Here is a 12825-nt window from a genome sequence, read left to right on the forward strand (position 1 = left end):
GATATTAATCAGTCATGCCTATATTCTGAAACTTCCACAAACATTCTAAAACTATGAGACTATAAGAGTCAGTGCACACATTGAGGTCTTTGGTGGGTGGTCTGCCTGGACAGACATTGAAGCTCTGTATCCCTAACACACCCTATATCTTGCTCCACTTATTTTTCTGTTTGGCTGTTCCTGTGTCATATTCTTTGTATAAGCTATAATTGTATGTATATTTCTTTCCTGAGTTCTGTGAGTTGTTCTAGATACTAACCAAAACTGAGGAAAGTTATGGAACACCTGAACTTTTAATCTTTCTGACAGAATGTAGATAACTTCACAATCTCATTAGTGGCTGGTGTCTGAAGTAGGTATGGTCTTGTGGAATTAAGCATTAAGTTGTGGAATTTGCACTGATTGGGTGATTAGTATCAAATTTTACTGAATTTTTAGACAACCTACTGGCTTGGGGAATTTATTAGAAACGTGACTTGAAAATGTAAAGGATAAAAGGGCAAAAGTTATGGAAGCTTTAATTGCTCGGCTAGAGAGTCAAACAGTTATGGAAAGCAGCTTTGTTGAGAACATTTGCTAAAGGGAAAATTATCAATTGAATTTGGAAATGATGCATAAACTTTGGGGAATGGTTCACTAGACCTTTAAGGATGTGAAAAACCACTAAGGAAAGAAAGGAAAATATGTAATTCCTTTGTTGTTACAATCAGAACTTGATGGTGGAGAAACTTAGATTTCAGTTAGTCTGTCTTTTTATTATTAGCCTCAAACCTGATCCAAAATCCAAAAATTATGCTGGGAAAAAGGAATACCACAGGAAATCCATGTGAAGAAGAAGGACAAAAACAAGAAACTATCAAAAACAGTAGTTGTCATGTGGAATAGTTTCATTTTGTGGATGAGTATCATCTTGAAAAATGTTTACTATAATTGATTGTGAAAATTTTCATTTGAGGGACTGTTATTAGCTTGCTATGAAACATTGATTGTAAAGATCTTTATGATTAAAGAACACAAAATTCTCCTGAAACCTGAAATACCCATAGTATCTTTGGTGCTGTCAAATAAACTGGGCAAGGATAATTCCATTGTAAAATTCAATTAGCTGAAAAAAAAACAGTTGATATATGACTATGTTACCAAGAGTGTGAAATGGGAGATACTCACAGGGTGGGAATTTTCTCACCCCTACCATTTTGTTTGGTCCAACTTTAAGTGACAGTAACATCTAAGGCTATTAAGAGCATTTCTAGTGAAAAGGAGCAAGGATGATTTTAGAATTGATATCTTTTCTGAGTTCAGAAACTTCAATCCCACAGTCAAGGAGTATATTTCTGCAGAGAGTTTTCATTAGCAATTTGCATCTTTATTCTCAGTTCTATTCTTCAATTATTTTGCAGTGATATTTCATAAAAAGAAAAGAAGGAAGAAAGAAAGAAAGAAAGGGAAACAAGAAACAAAAAAAAATATGGACAAGTCTGGATTTAGGGAGTGGGCATTTGATGCAATTAATAGTAATATGTTGAAAATGAACTTAGTTATTGTAAGTTACCTCCTATCTGAACCTTACTAGAACACCATGGAACAGAGGGAGAATGTGCAACAATAAGGGAGGGTGGACTCATTTCAAAAGATCTGCCCCAGGGTTCTTTACCCAGGCATAGAGTTCCTCTCTAAGGCTTTGAGATATCAATATTTTGAAATCTTCTTACATATAGCCCATATCGATGCATGACAATAGTATAGTAATTCTTCAAAATCCAAAAATAACATTTTCACCTTCAGTTAGCTAAACTTTAAATGGAATGTAATGGCATTTTTGAGTCAAGGCTTAAATATGTACCATGGCTATATGTACTTTTGGAAGTTATAAGATGTGATTCAGTAAAACACCATAGCAAACCAAGAGAAAGACACAAAGTTTAGGGAATTGAATGAAGAGACCAAGACACAGAACTTACAAATTTATTCAAGGTATGAAAGGATAGTAGAAAGAGTCCTCTATGAGTACAATGAGATTACTGATTTCGAATATATGGAAAAAGTATTATATAGAAATGGGACATAGATGAGACATTTACAGGAACAAATGATGAAAAACATGCAGTTGACAAAATGGATGCTAATGTCAACTTCAGGAAAAATGAAAGGTAGTACATGACAGGATGCACTGTGCTAGAGCACTACTAAACTAGCATTAAAGGCATTCACATTGTCAGGTTGACACAAAAACTTAATGTGGGACTGACCTAAGAATTCAGTAAGACTTTATTAACAGAGTATGAAAAAAGGAAGTGAGAAACACAGAGTGTGGAATAATTCAGTTATTATTTTTCATGGTGGAAATTGATTAACAATGAGATGAGAGATTACATATTTAAGAATACAGAAACATCAGGGTCAACAGCAAGAACAGTTGACAGAGATTAGTTCCAGAATTTAGGCAGAAGTGAAATGTAAAATTTCTGATTTGAAAATATTTTGAGTATTGTTTTACTTTTTTAAAATGTTGAATTTTATGGATGCCTGGGTGACTCAGTAGATTAGGCTTTTGACTTGGGCTCAGGTCATGATCTCACAGTTCATGAGTTGAAACCCTGCCTCTGCTCTGTGCTGACAGCTCAGAGCCTGGAACCTTCAGATTCTGTCTCCCTCTTTCTTTGCCCTGGCCCCACTCATGCTCTGTCTGTCTGTCTCTCTCTAAAAAGATAAATAAATAAATAAATAAATAACATTAAAAAAATTAAATGTTGATTTTTAAGAAAAAGAACTTAGGAGTGCCTGGGTGGCCCACTCTGTTCAGCTTCCCACTCTTGATTTTAACTCAGGTCATGATCTCAAGGTTCCCGGAATCCAGCCCCAAGTCACACTCTTGCTTACAATCAGGAGCCTGCTTGGGATTCTCTGTCTCTCTCTCTCTCTCTCTCCCTCCTACTCTCCTACTCTCTTTCAATATAAATGTAAATAAAAATTTAAAAAAATGAAAAAGATAAACATAAAAAAATAAAATGTTTTCATACTGTTAGGATATTAGAGATGATTATGGAACATGAGACCACCATCTAGTTAGATGTTGGTAAACCTTAATTGTAGACATAGTATTTGAGAATTATCATTTTTTTTGAAGAATTATATTATAAAATGGTGATGAGTACTCAGTGGACTTAGAACTTATAATTGTTAATTCAGGTATTTTTTTAATATTTATTTTTGAGAGAGAGAGAGAGAGAACATGAGGAGGGGAGGGGCAGAGAGAGACAAAGACACAGAATCAGGATCAGGTTCCAGGCTCCTACGTGTCAGCACAGAGTCCAACACAGGGCTTGAATCCACAAAGTGTGAGATCATGACCTGAGCCAAATTTGGATGCACAGCTGACAGCCCCCCTGGCACCCTGGTAATTCAGTTTTTGCAATACCATCAAATTAATTCACAAGATTCAGGTATCTATCACTGTAGAGAATCTCTTGATAATTTGTTTTCTTTAATATTTTTTTTATTTTAAGTTTATATTTTAAGTTTATATTTCAGGAAAAATTTATCAAAAAGTTATAAGGCATTGTACCTGGACACATTTAGCTTTCTAGATGCTTCTTTTTAACATTAGGATATTTGACCAGGTCCAATGACAAAAAGAAGTATCCACTTTGAATTCATCATTTTTACTAATGAGGATGGAATTTTTTCATGTATTTTCTGATACTATTTGGATGTTTATTTTTTAAGAAATTATGTTTATGGTTTTTGATAACTTTTTAATTGAACTATGTATTAAAGATAACTTAGATTTCATAGGTCAGCTTACTTTCTATTTTGTTACAAATACTTCTTCCAATTTACAAACTTTTAATCAAAAGATTTTTCATGTTTTTGTAGACAATATATTCTAGAATACAGGACTGAGCTATAGTTTTAGAACTTTTATTTATTTTAGTTGTTGTCCAAGAATGTATATTTATTTTACTGTTCAATAGCATGCCTTTCCTTAAAATAAATGTTTATCATCTCTATTAAGATGTATTAATAATTCTTTTCCACACTTTTTTTCATTTGAATAGCATATTTTGTGTTTATTTCAATTCACCCATCAGCTGACAATTGTATGAATCGTTGATTGGATCAATGTTTACACACAACCAGAATTTTCACATTGGAAGGGACATTGAATTTGAACAGGTTAAACACAGTTAAAGCCAAAATAATTTTAACACAATTGCAAAGGTTCTGAAGGTGCCTGGGTACAGGATAGCCCTGGAATCCCAGATTTCTAAACCATCTCCTAGCAGCAGTGATCAGAGGGCATCTTAAATTGGACCACAGAATATTATTTTATTTTATTTTCCAGGTTCAGTTTTAGTAGTGTCACGTTAAGCTAAACAGTATTAATGACAAAAAAAATACTAGTTTAATCGATTCTAGTTGAAGATAGTGCTGTAGGAGAATCTAAATTCACTCCTCATGGACACGTCAGTCTACAGCTACATATGGAGGAATATTGTCTGGGAATATATAACTGAGCAACTCCTACACATTAAGTGAATGAGGTAAAAACCCACATTGAAGTAAAGAGGGGAGTGTGAGACATGATCTCAGCATAAACCCTACCCTCAGTACAGCAACCCATAATTGGGAGGGAACCCAAAATGCTGACCTTCTGCCTTATGAGCAAAGCATTTGAACTCCACATCTGGCAATCCACCTATTAAGACACACACCTGGATAAGAAGCCCTCAAACATTCTAGTTGGGGAAGCCAATAGGTCTTGCATCCAAAGTCCCATAGCCTACAGCAAACTGAGAAACAGTTTCTAAGGGGTTTACAAGAACCCTTTAAAATGGAAATCAAAAGAATATTGTGGCAAGGTGTTATTCTCATATGAAACAAAATAAATCTTAAGAAAATACTCTAATAAGAGTCATAAAAGGGGATATTGATAAAGGGGTCAGTGTAAGAAAGCAATGTAATACTTGTAAATATTTATACACCCAATATATATAAAGAGAATATTAATAGACCTGGACAGACCTAAAGAGACAAATATAAAGCATAACAATAATAGTAGGGGGCATAATACCCCAAATTCATCAATGGAGAAATTATCCAGACAAAAAATCAATAAAGGACCAATACCCTAAAATGACACTTTAGAAAAAATGGACTAAACACATACACAGGCCATTCCCTGCAAAAGCAACAGAATACAGTGTCTACTCAAGTCCACATGGGAAATTCTCCAAAACAGATAAGACGTCAGGCCACAAAACAAGTCTTAATAAATTTGAGAAGTTCTGACTCATATCAAACATCTTTTCAAACAACATTAGTATGAAGATAGGAATCAATTACAAGCAGAAAGCAGAATATTTATAAATATGTGGAGACAAAATATGTTACTGAAAAACTAATGGTTCAAAAAATGTAAATGGAAATAAGAAAAATACTGTGAGGCAATAAAAATACAGTATACCAAAACATAGGGGATGCAGCAATAGCAATTCTAAAAGGGTAGTTCATAGCGATAAATGCTAGATTAAAACAACAACAACAACAAAAAAAAACAACCTGGAAAAACCTCAAAGATCCGAAGTTCACACTCAAGGAATTAGAAAAAGAACAAAAGAAGCCCAAAGTGTGCGGTAAGAAGAAAATTAAAAAGATCAAAGTAGAAATAAATAAGATGCGGACTAAAAAGACAATAGAAAAGATCAACAAAACAAAGATGTGGTTCCTTGAAAAGGCAATCAAAGTAGACAAATATTTAGCCAGTATCCCTAAGGAAGAAAAGAGATTCAAATGAATAAAATTAGAAATGAAGAGGTAGATGTTATATCTAATACCAAAGAGATACAAAGGACAATAAAAGCTACTATGAACAATTATGTGTTAACATGTTGGACCATGTAGAAGAAAGGGATAAGATTTTAGAAACATACAGCCTACAGGGACTACATCATAAAGAAATAGAAAATCTGCGTCACATATTACCAGAAGGGAAATTATATCAGTAATAAAAACACAACAAACAAAAGTGTAGGACAGATGGCTTCCTTGGTGAATTCCTCCAAAAATTAAAGAAGAATTAATACCAATCCTTCTCAAAATCCTCCAAAAAACAGACACAGTGAGAGTATTTCCACACCATTTTATTAGAACAGCATTACCGTTATACCAAAATCATACAAGGATGCCAAAGCGAAGAATAGAATAAAATCAGAAGCCAAAATCACCGATAAATCTAGAGGCAAGAATCCCCAAAAAATATCAAAATAAATTGAGGAATATATAAGATGATTATGCACCATGATCAAGTTGGGTTTATTTCAGGGATCCAATGATGGATCAACATCAACACTTCAAATAATGTAATCCACCACATTAACCAAACTAATGATAAAAATCATTTGGTGATCTTATTAGATGGAAAATAAACATTTGACAAAATTCAACATCCATTCATGATAGAAAGTCTCAAAGTGGGTATAGAGGTAATGTAACTCAACATAATCAAGTCCATATTTCAATATGAAAACCCCACAGCTAACATTATTGTATTTAAGGGTGATAGCCAAAAACATTTTCTCTAAGACAGGCACAAGACAATATTGCCCACTCATGTTACTTTTATTCACATTTCATTAGACATTCCAGTTACAAATTGAGAATGGAAAATAAATAATTAAAAGCATCTAAATCAGGAAAGATAATGCAAAATTGTTACTATTTGCAGATTACATGATATTATATGGAAAACCTTTAAGATGCCACTATAACCTGTTAGAACTAATGTACAAACTCTAAAATTTCAGGATACAACATCTACAAAAACTTAGTGTACCTTTGTATACTGATAACAATCCCTCAGAAAGAAAACAATTTCATTTACAATTGCATCAGAAAGAGTAAATACCTAGGAATAAATTTAATTAAGGAGGTAAAAGACCTGTACTCTTTAACTATTACAAATGGTAAATGAAATTGAAGACACAAATGAAGGGAAAGATTACCAAACTCATGGATTAGAATAATTAATATGGCTAAAATATCCATAATACTGAAAGCAATCTACAGAGTCAATGCAATCTCTATCCAAATTTCAGTGGTATTGTTAACAGACATATAAGAAATAATCCTAAAATTTTTGTGGAACCACAGAAGACCCTGAATAGCCAATGTCACTTTGAGAAAAATGAGTAAATCTGAGGCATTATTCTCCCTGATTTCAAATTATATACTAAGCCATATTAATATTAAAAGTAATATATTGGCATGTAAACAGATACAGTCAATGGAATTGAAAAGAGAGTCCATGAATAAATTCATCTATAGATAGTAAATTTACAACAAATAAGTCAAGAATATATAATATGGAGAGGTCAACATCTTTAATAAATGGTGCTGGGAAAACTGAACAGCCACATACAAAAGAATAAATATTGGTCACTATTTTACATCATACACAGAAAATAACTCAAAAAAACCTTAAAGATTTGAATGTAAGAGCTGAAACCATAAAATTAGAAGCAAACATAAGTCTTAGTTTCCCTTGTTGATTTTGGCATTTTCTAAATTTGACACCAAAAACAAAGCAATGGATCAATAATAAATAAGTGGAGATGTATTGAACTAAAAAGCTTCTGTAAAGCAAAAGAAACCATCAACAAAAATTGAAAATGCAATGTCCCAAATGGAAGACAGTATTTGCAAATCATGTGTCTGTTAAGGGGCTAATATCCAAAATATGTATGAAAAGCACATACAACCAATGGCAAAAAAAAAAAAATCCAATTAAAAAGTGAACAGAAGGTAAATAGACATTTTTCAAATGAAGAGTTAGATGGTCAGAACATATATTAAAGTATGCTCAACGTTGCTAATCAGTAGGGAAATACAAATCAAAATCACAAGGAGACATTATTTCTGTTAAAATAGTTATTAACAAAAGAGGGAGAAGAAGAAGGAGAAAGAGGAGATGGAGAAGGAGGAGGAGGAGGAGGAGGAGGAGGAGGAGGAGGAGGAGAAAGAAGAAGAAGAAGAAGAAGAAGAAGAAGAAGAAGAAGAAGAAGAAGAAGAAAGAGGAGGAGAAGGAGGAGGAGAAGGAGGAAGGGATGAGGAGGAAGAGGAAAGGGAGGAGGAGGAGAAAGAGGAGGAGGAAGGAAGCAGAAGAGGAAGGAGAAAACCAAGAAGAAATAACAAGTATTGATGAGGTTGTGAAGAAAAGGACACCCTTGCATACTATTTGTGGGAATTTAAGTTGGTGTAGTCATTATGGAAAACAATATAGTTTCCAAAAAGAGAAGAAAGAAGAAAGAAAGAAAGAAAGAAAGAAAGAAAGAAAGAGAAAAGAAGAGAAGAGAAAAGAAAAGAAGAGAAAAGAAAAGAACTATTCTATGATACAGCAATTCTACCTATTCATATTTCTCCAAAGGAAATTAAAAAACTAACTCAAAATGATATATGTACTCTTCATGCTGCAATTTTCATTACAACATTTAAAAAATAATATCCAAGACATATAAGTAACCCCAGTGTCTATTGATAGATAAATGGGTAAATAAAATATATTTTATATAAATATATATATATATATATATATATAGTTGAAAATTATTGTCATAAAACAAATATTGCGTTTGTGACAACATGAATGTACCTCAAGGACATTATGCTCAATGAAATATGTCAGAAACACATAGCATATTATTTCACGTATATATGGAATCTAAAACAAAGAAAGAAAAATCTTATGAATTCATAAATACAGAGAAAAATTTGGTGGGTGCTAGGGGTGGGGTTGGTACGGGTGGCTGAAATGGGTGAATGTGATCAATTGAATTGTGATCAATTCAATTGTGAAATATGAATGTGTCAAAATATCCAGTTTTAACATTATAGTGTTTATAGTTAATTATAGTTAATAATACTGTATTATATGTTTGAATGTTGCTAAGAGTGTGCATCTTAAATATTCTCATCACAAGAAGAAGATATAATTACATGAGGTAATGGATCTTAACTAAATTTATTATTGTGGGTATTTTACAAAATATATAATATCAAAATATTATGCTTTACATCTGAAACTAATATAATGATACATGTATTTATATCTCAGAGTGATTTATAGCATATTTATATTGTTTACAGTTTAAAAATAATTTTTGCATAACTGAATTAATTTATCATTACAATAATTTTGAGTAATAGAGGTCACGTACTTTAGAAGAATATGGATGAGTTCTAGACATTTTTGGACATTACATAAGCACAAATCAAAATGAACATAGAGACTCGTGATTGGCTCAGTTGGTTAAGCATCCAACTCTTGATTTTGGGTTCATGAGATCTAGCCCTACATCAGGTTCCATGCTATCAACATGGATTTTCTGTCTCCCTCTCTCTTGTCCTCTTCCCCAATTCAAAATAAATAAATAATATTTAAAAAAATCTAAAAGGAAAAATATTCAGAAAGGCAGAGATAGAATGACAGATAAAATGAGAATCATCCTCAGGTTTTCTGGTCTAGGAAATGGGAAAATAGATGAAGCCTTTGGAACAGTCTGTGGAATAAAATGACTACTGAGCTCCAGTGTAAAGTTCAGAATGGTTGTTTCTCTTTCCCTCTCACCTGCAACTGTCTATAGAAGCAGGAAAGAGAGCTGAAAGGCACTGATGCCCAAGCACAAAGGCTGTAACCCAGTCTATGTTCTCAGTGCTGGAGGTTAAGACCTCTCTGTCCTGATGCTCAAGGGCCACAGCCTTGTGGTCTGGTTCATGCACATTCAAACTTCTCCAGAAATGCTGCTAAAATGATTGTACAGTAGAAAATGGCTCACCAGTTTTCACTTCCCAGTGTATCAAAAGTGAAAGTAGGGAGCTAATTGACTAGCTTATCCTTTTCTGTAATACAGTGCGGAATAAAGAAGAAAGAAACATAAAGCACAGTTATTGGTCATATGATGAAACAAACATCTCATAGTATAAAGAAAACTGTCATATTAAACTCTTTTTCCATCATGGTTTTCTGATTCATGGTTTCTTTTTTCTTTCTTAATTTTGTTAAGAATTGTTACTTACTAAGAATTGGTAGACAGAGTGAGGGGGATGATAAGGTCTCTGCCTTATTCTTTTCTTACAGGACGGTCCTCCCTCTCTCTCACCAACTCAAGTGATGATTATTAAAAGTTGCTTGAATATACCACACAAATATTCAACTAAGACAGGTTGGGTCATTTTTATCAACAATAATAGGACTAAAATTGTAATAGGCTGAATCTTATTTATTTTTCTGAAAAAATGCCTACAGTATCATATATATGTATATGTATCCTCTATTCCACACACAAATTTCCTAAAAGTTTGGTATTTACTGAAGGATAGTGGTGTCTTTTTGATATCTGTAATGAGCCCCTTTTGCCACACCTCAGTTCATTTATTGAGGTGATTTATGATGGGGCCTTGGATAATTTCAGGATGAGGGCTAATCTCCAGGGAACGAACCATGGGATTAGAGGGTTACAGGAGAAGAGCTGTATTCCCCATCCCATAGTCTCTGGGGAGAGAAAGAGGCCTGAAGATTTTCAGTCATCAATGGCCAATGATTAAAACAATTCAATAATTAAAGCAAACATGGCTATGTACTGAAACTTCCATAAACAATTCCGAAACAAGGAGGCTGATAGAAATTCTATGTTGGTGATCATATTGCTATGTTACTAGGGTGGTGCAAGCAGTGATTGCCCCCAGGCAATGTATCCCTCTCCCCACAGGTGCTGCAGGTCTATATGGACAGTGGGAACAAGTTGACAGTCTCTTAAGTCGACCTAGGTGCAAATATTCTATCTTTAAAGTCACATAAATTTGTTAGTTCTATAAAGTAGACTTGTATTTAGATTTATCAGCATTAAATATATCTTTTATTCTACCGAGGTTTACTAAAAGTGAAATAAGCTCATGCGATCTCTATTGTAATTTGTTAGCAAAAAGATGACTTAAAACGATGCTAGTTTTGTCTCTCTGAAACTTTTCATGGGTAATTGTTAAACAAGTAGGTGAAATAAATTAAAATGTTTATATATAAAATTTTTCATAACTTTCAAAATCTTTGGTAACTGCACACTTTGAAGTTTTTCTGGTTAAATGATAAATTGGACTGAATTCATTGGATATCTTAGTCTTGTCCAAATAAAATAAAGTAGTAAAGCATTGATTACTGAACATAAATTTGTGCTTGGCTTCTTAATGCAGAGAAACTGAAGATACTTGGGTCTGTTGGAAAACATGTGTTATGTTTTTTTGAAAGAAATGTACTATGGAAAAACATATGGTTTTAGAAGTATACAATGTATTCATGAATTTCCTATCCCAAGAATTCTGGTTTAAGAAGCAGTTCACAATTGGTTCTTACTTAATTTTCTGGGAGACTATAGTGTGTAAGAGTTAAAATTCTGCTAAGTGTAATTAAGACTGATGGAAATCAGGGAAGCAACTCTGTATGCAAGCAAGTATGTGTTTTTAATAAGAATGGTGTAGGAATGGAAATGCATATTGTTGAGGGAAAAATAAATTTTGTCCTAAAAGGAGACTGGTTGTTTCTAGAGGAAAAGTTTAGGACAAAATCTGAATGAAAAAGAAAGCTGCCAAAAAATTGTGAGGGGGGAACGTTTGGAAAAATAATTTTATATGTGTTCAGGAGTAATTTTCTAATGAAAGAAATTAAAGTTACACTAGTATAAGTTTGAAATAACTTTTCCTCTTTAGGTGTTTTTTGTTGTTGTTTTGTTGTTTTGTTTTGTTTGTGTATTTTTTGATTGTTGGTCTGCTCTTGATAAGAATATAAAGAAAGGTGTTTTTCTTTTTTTTGTCTGTCCAGATAACCAGTGTTTTCTTTATCTGCCCAGAAAACCAACACTTTATCTTTATTAGGTCTTTGATTACTTAAAAAAGTGCCTAGCTGGGTCAGTAGGTAGAATATGAGATTCTTAAACTTAGGGTTGTAAATTCAAGCACCACATTGGGTGTGGAGAATTTTAGTAAAAAAAAAAAAATAAAAAAAAAAAAAGAAAAGAAAAAAATAAAACTTCCCAATGTTGAAGGAGCAAAGTGTTGCTAACCAATATATGATTTCCTATAGAATCCCTTATTGTCACCTTGGTTAAGTTTAAATATTAGATTTGTAATTATCTATAATAATTTATCAGCATGTGCTTTAAAATTTTTTGAAGGTTTTAACAAGCTTTTCACATTTTAATTTTAAATGAAGGTTTTTTTTTTCTTTTGCTAATCACACCTGTTTATTTGATATGTAAAGTTACTTGGACAACATTGTCAAGCCAATAATGATAATCTTTAGGTTGTATTTTATGCATAAATTTAGAGGTCTTCTAGGAAATATATGAAATTCCTGAAGTTTATAATATAACTGGATAGCAAGTCATTACTTGTATTATTTAAATGTATATCACAGAAATAACCAGACTTCCTTGTCAATTAATTGCATTATATTAAACAATCATAAAAGATCTTTAACCATGTATTTTCCTATTTTTTTGTCATTTATAGTTACTATTCTAATGCTATTGCAAAATGAGTTTCATCTTCAAGGAGATTCATAGAAAGGATTTTTGACAAATACAGTGTTTTGGTACCTTGAATATCATAAAACTGACCTGAGTACGAATTTCCAGAACAAATGGGAAAGCTGCATTTTAAATGAACAAAAATTAAAAACATAGAACTGAATGGAGGATGATAGAATATCCTTTTGTGAATAAATGGAAGAATTTAACATTTCTCCCTACCTGAACCCTGCAGAATTCAGAAACTCTC

At 32.7% G+C, this 12825-nt stretch overlaps 1 protein-coding gene across 1 annotated transcript in view; it reads right to left on the bottom strand.

Annotated features, from left to right (window-relative positions):
- Positions 1-12825, bottom strand: part of LOC131485643 (butyrophilin subfamily 1 member A1-like) — a 102897-nt gene that overhangs the window by 80256 nt on the left and 9816 nt on the right.

This window comes from Neofelis nebulosa, chromosome 1, assembly GCF_028018385.1.
Source record: "Neofelis nebulosa isolate mNeoNeb1 chromosome 1, mNeoNeb1.pri, whole genome shotgun sequence".
Classification (NCBI taxonomy): Eukaryota; Metazoa; Chordata; class Mammalia; order Carnivora; family Felidae; genus Neofelis; species Neofelis nebulosa.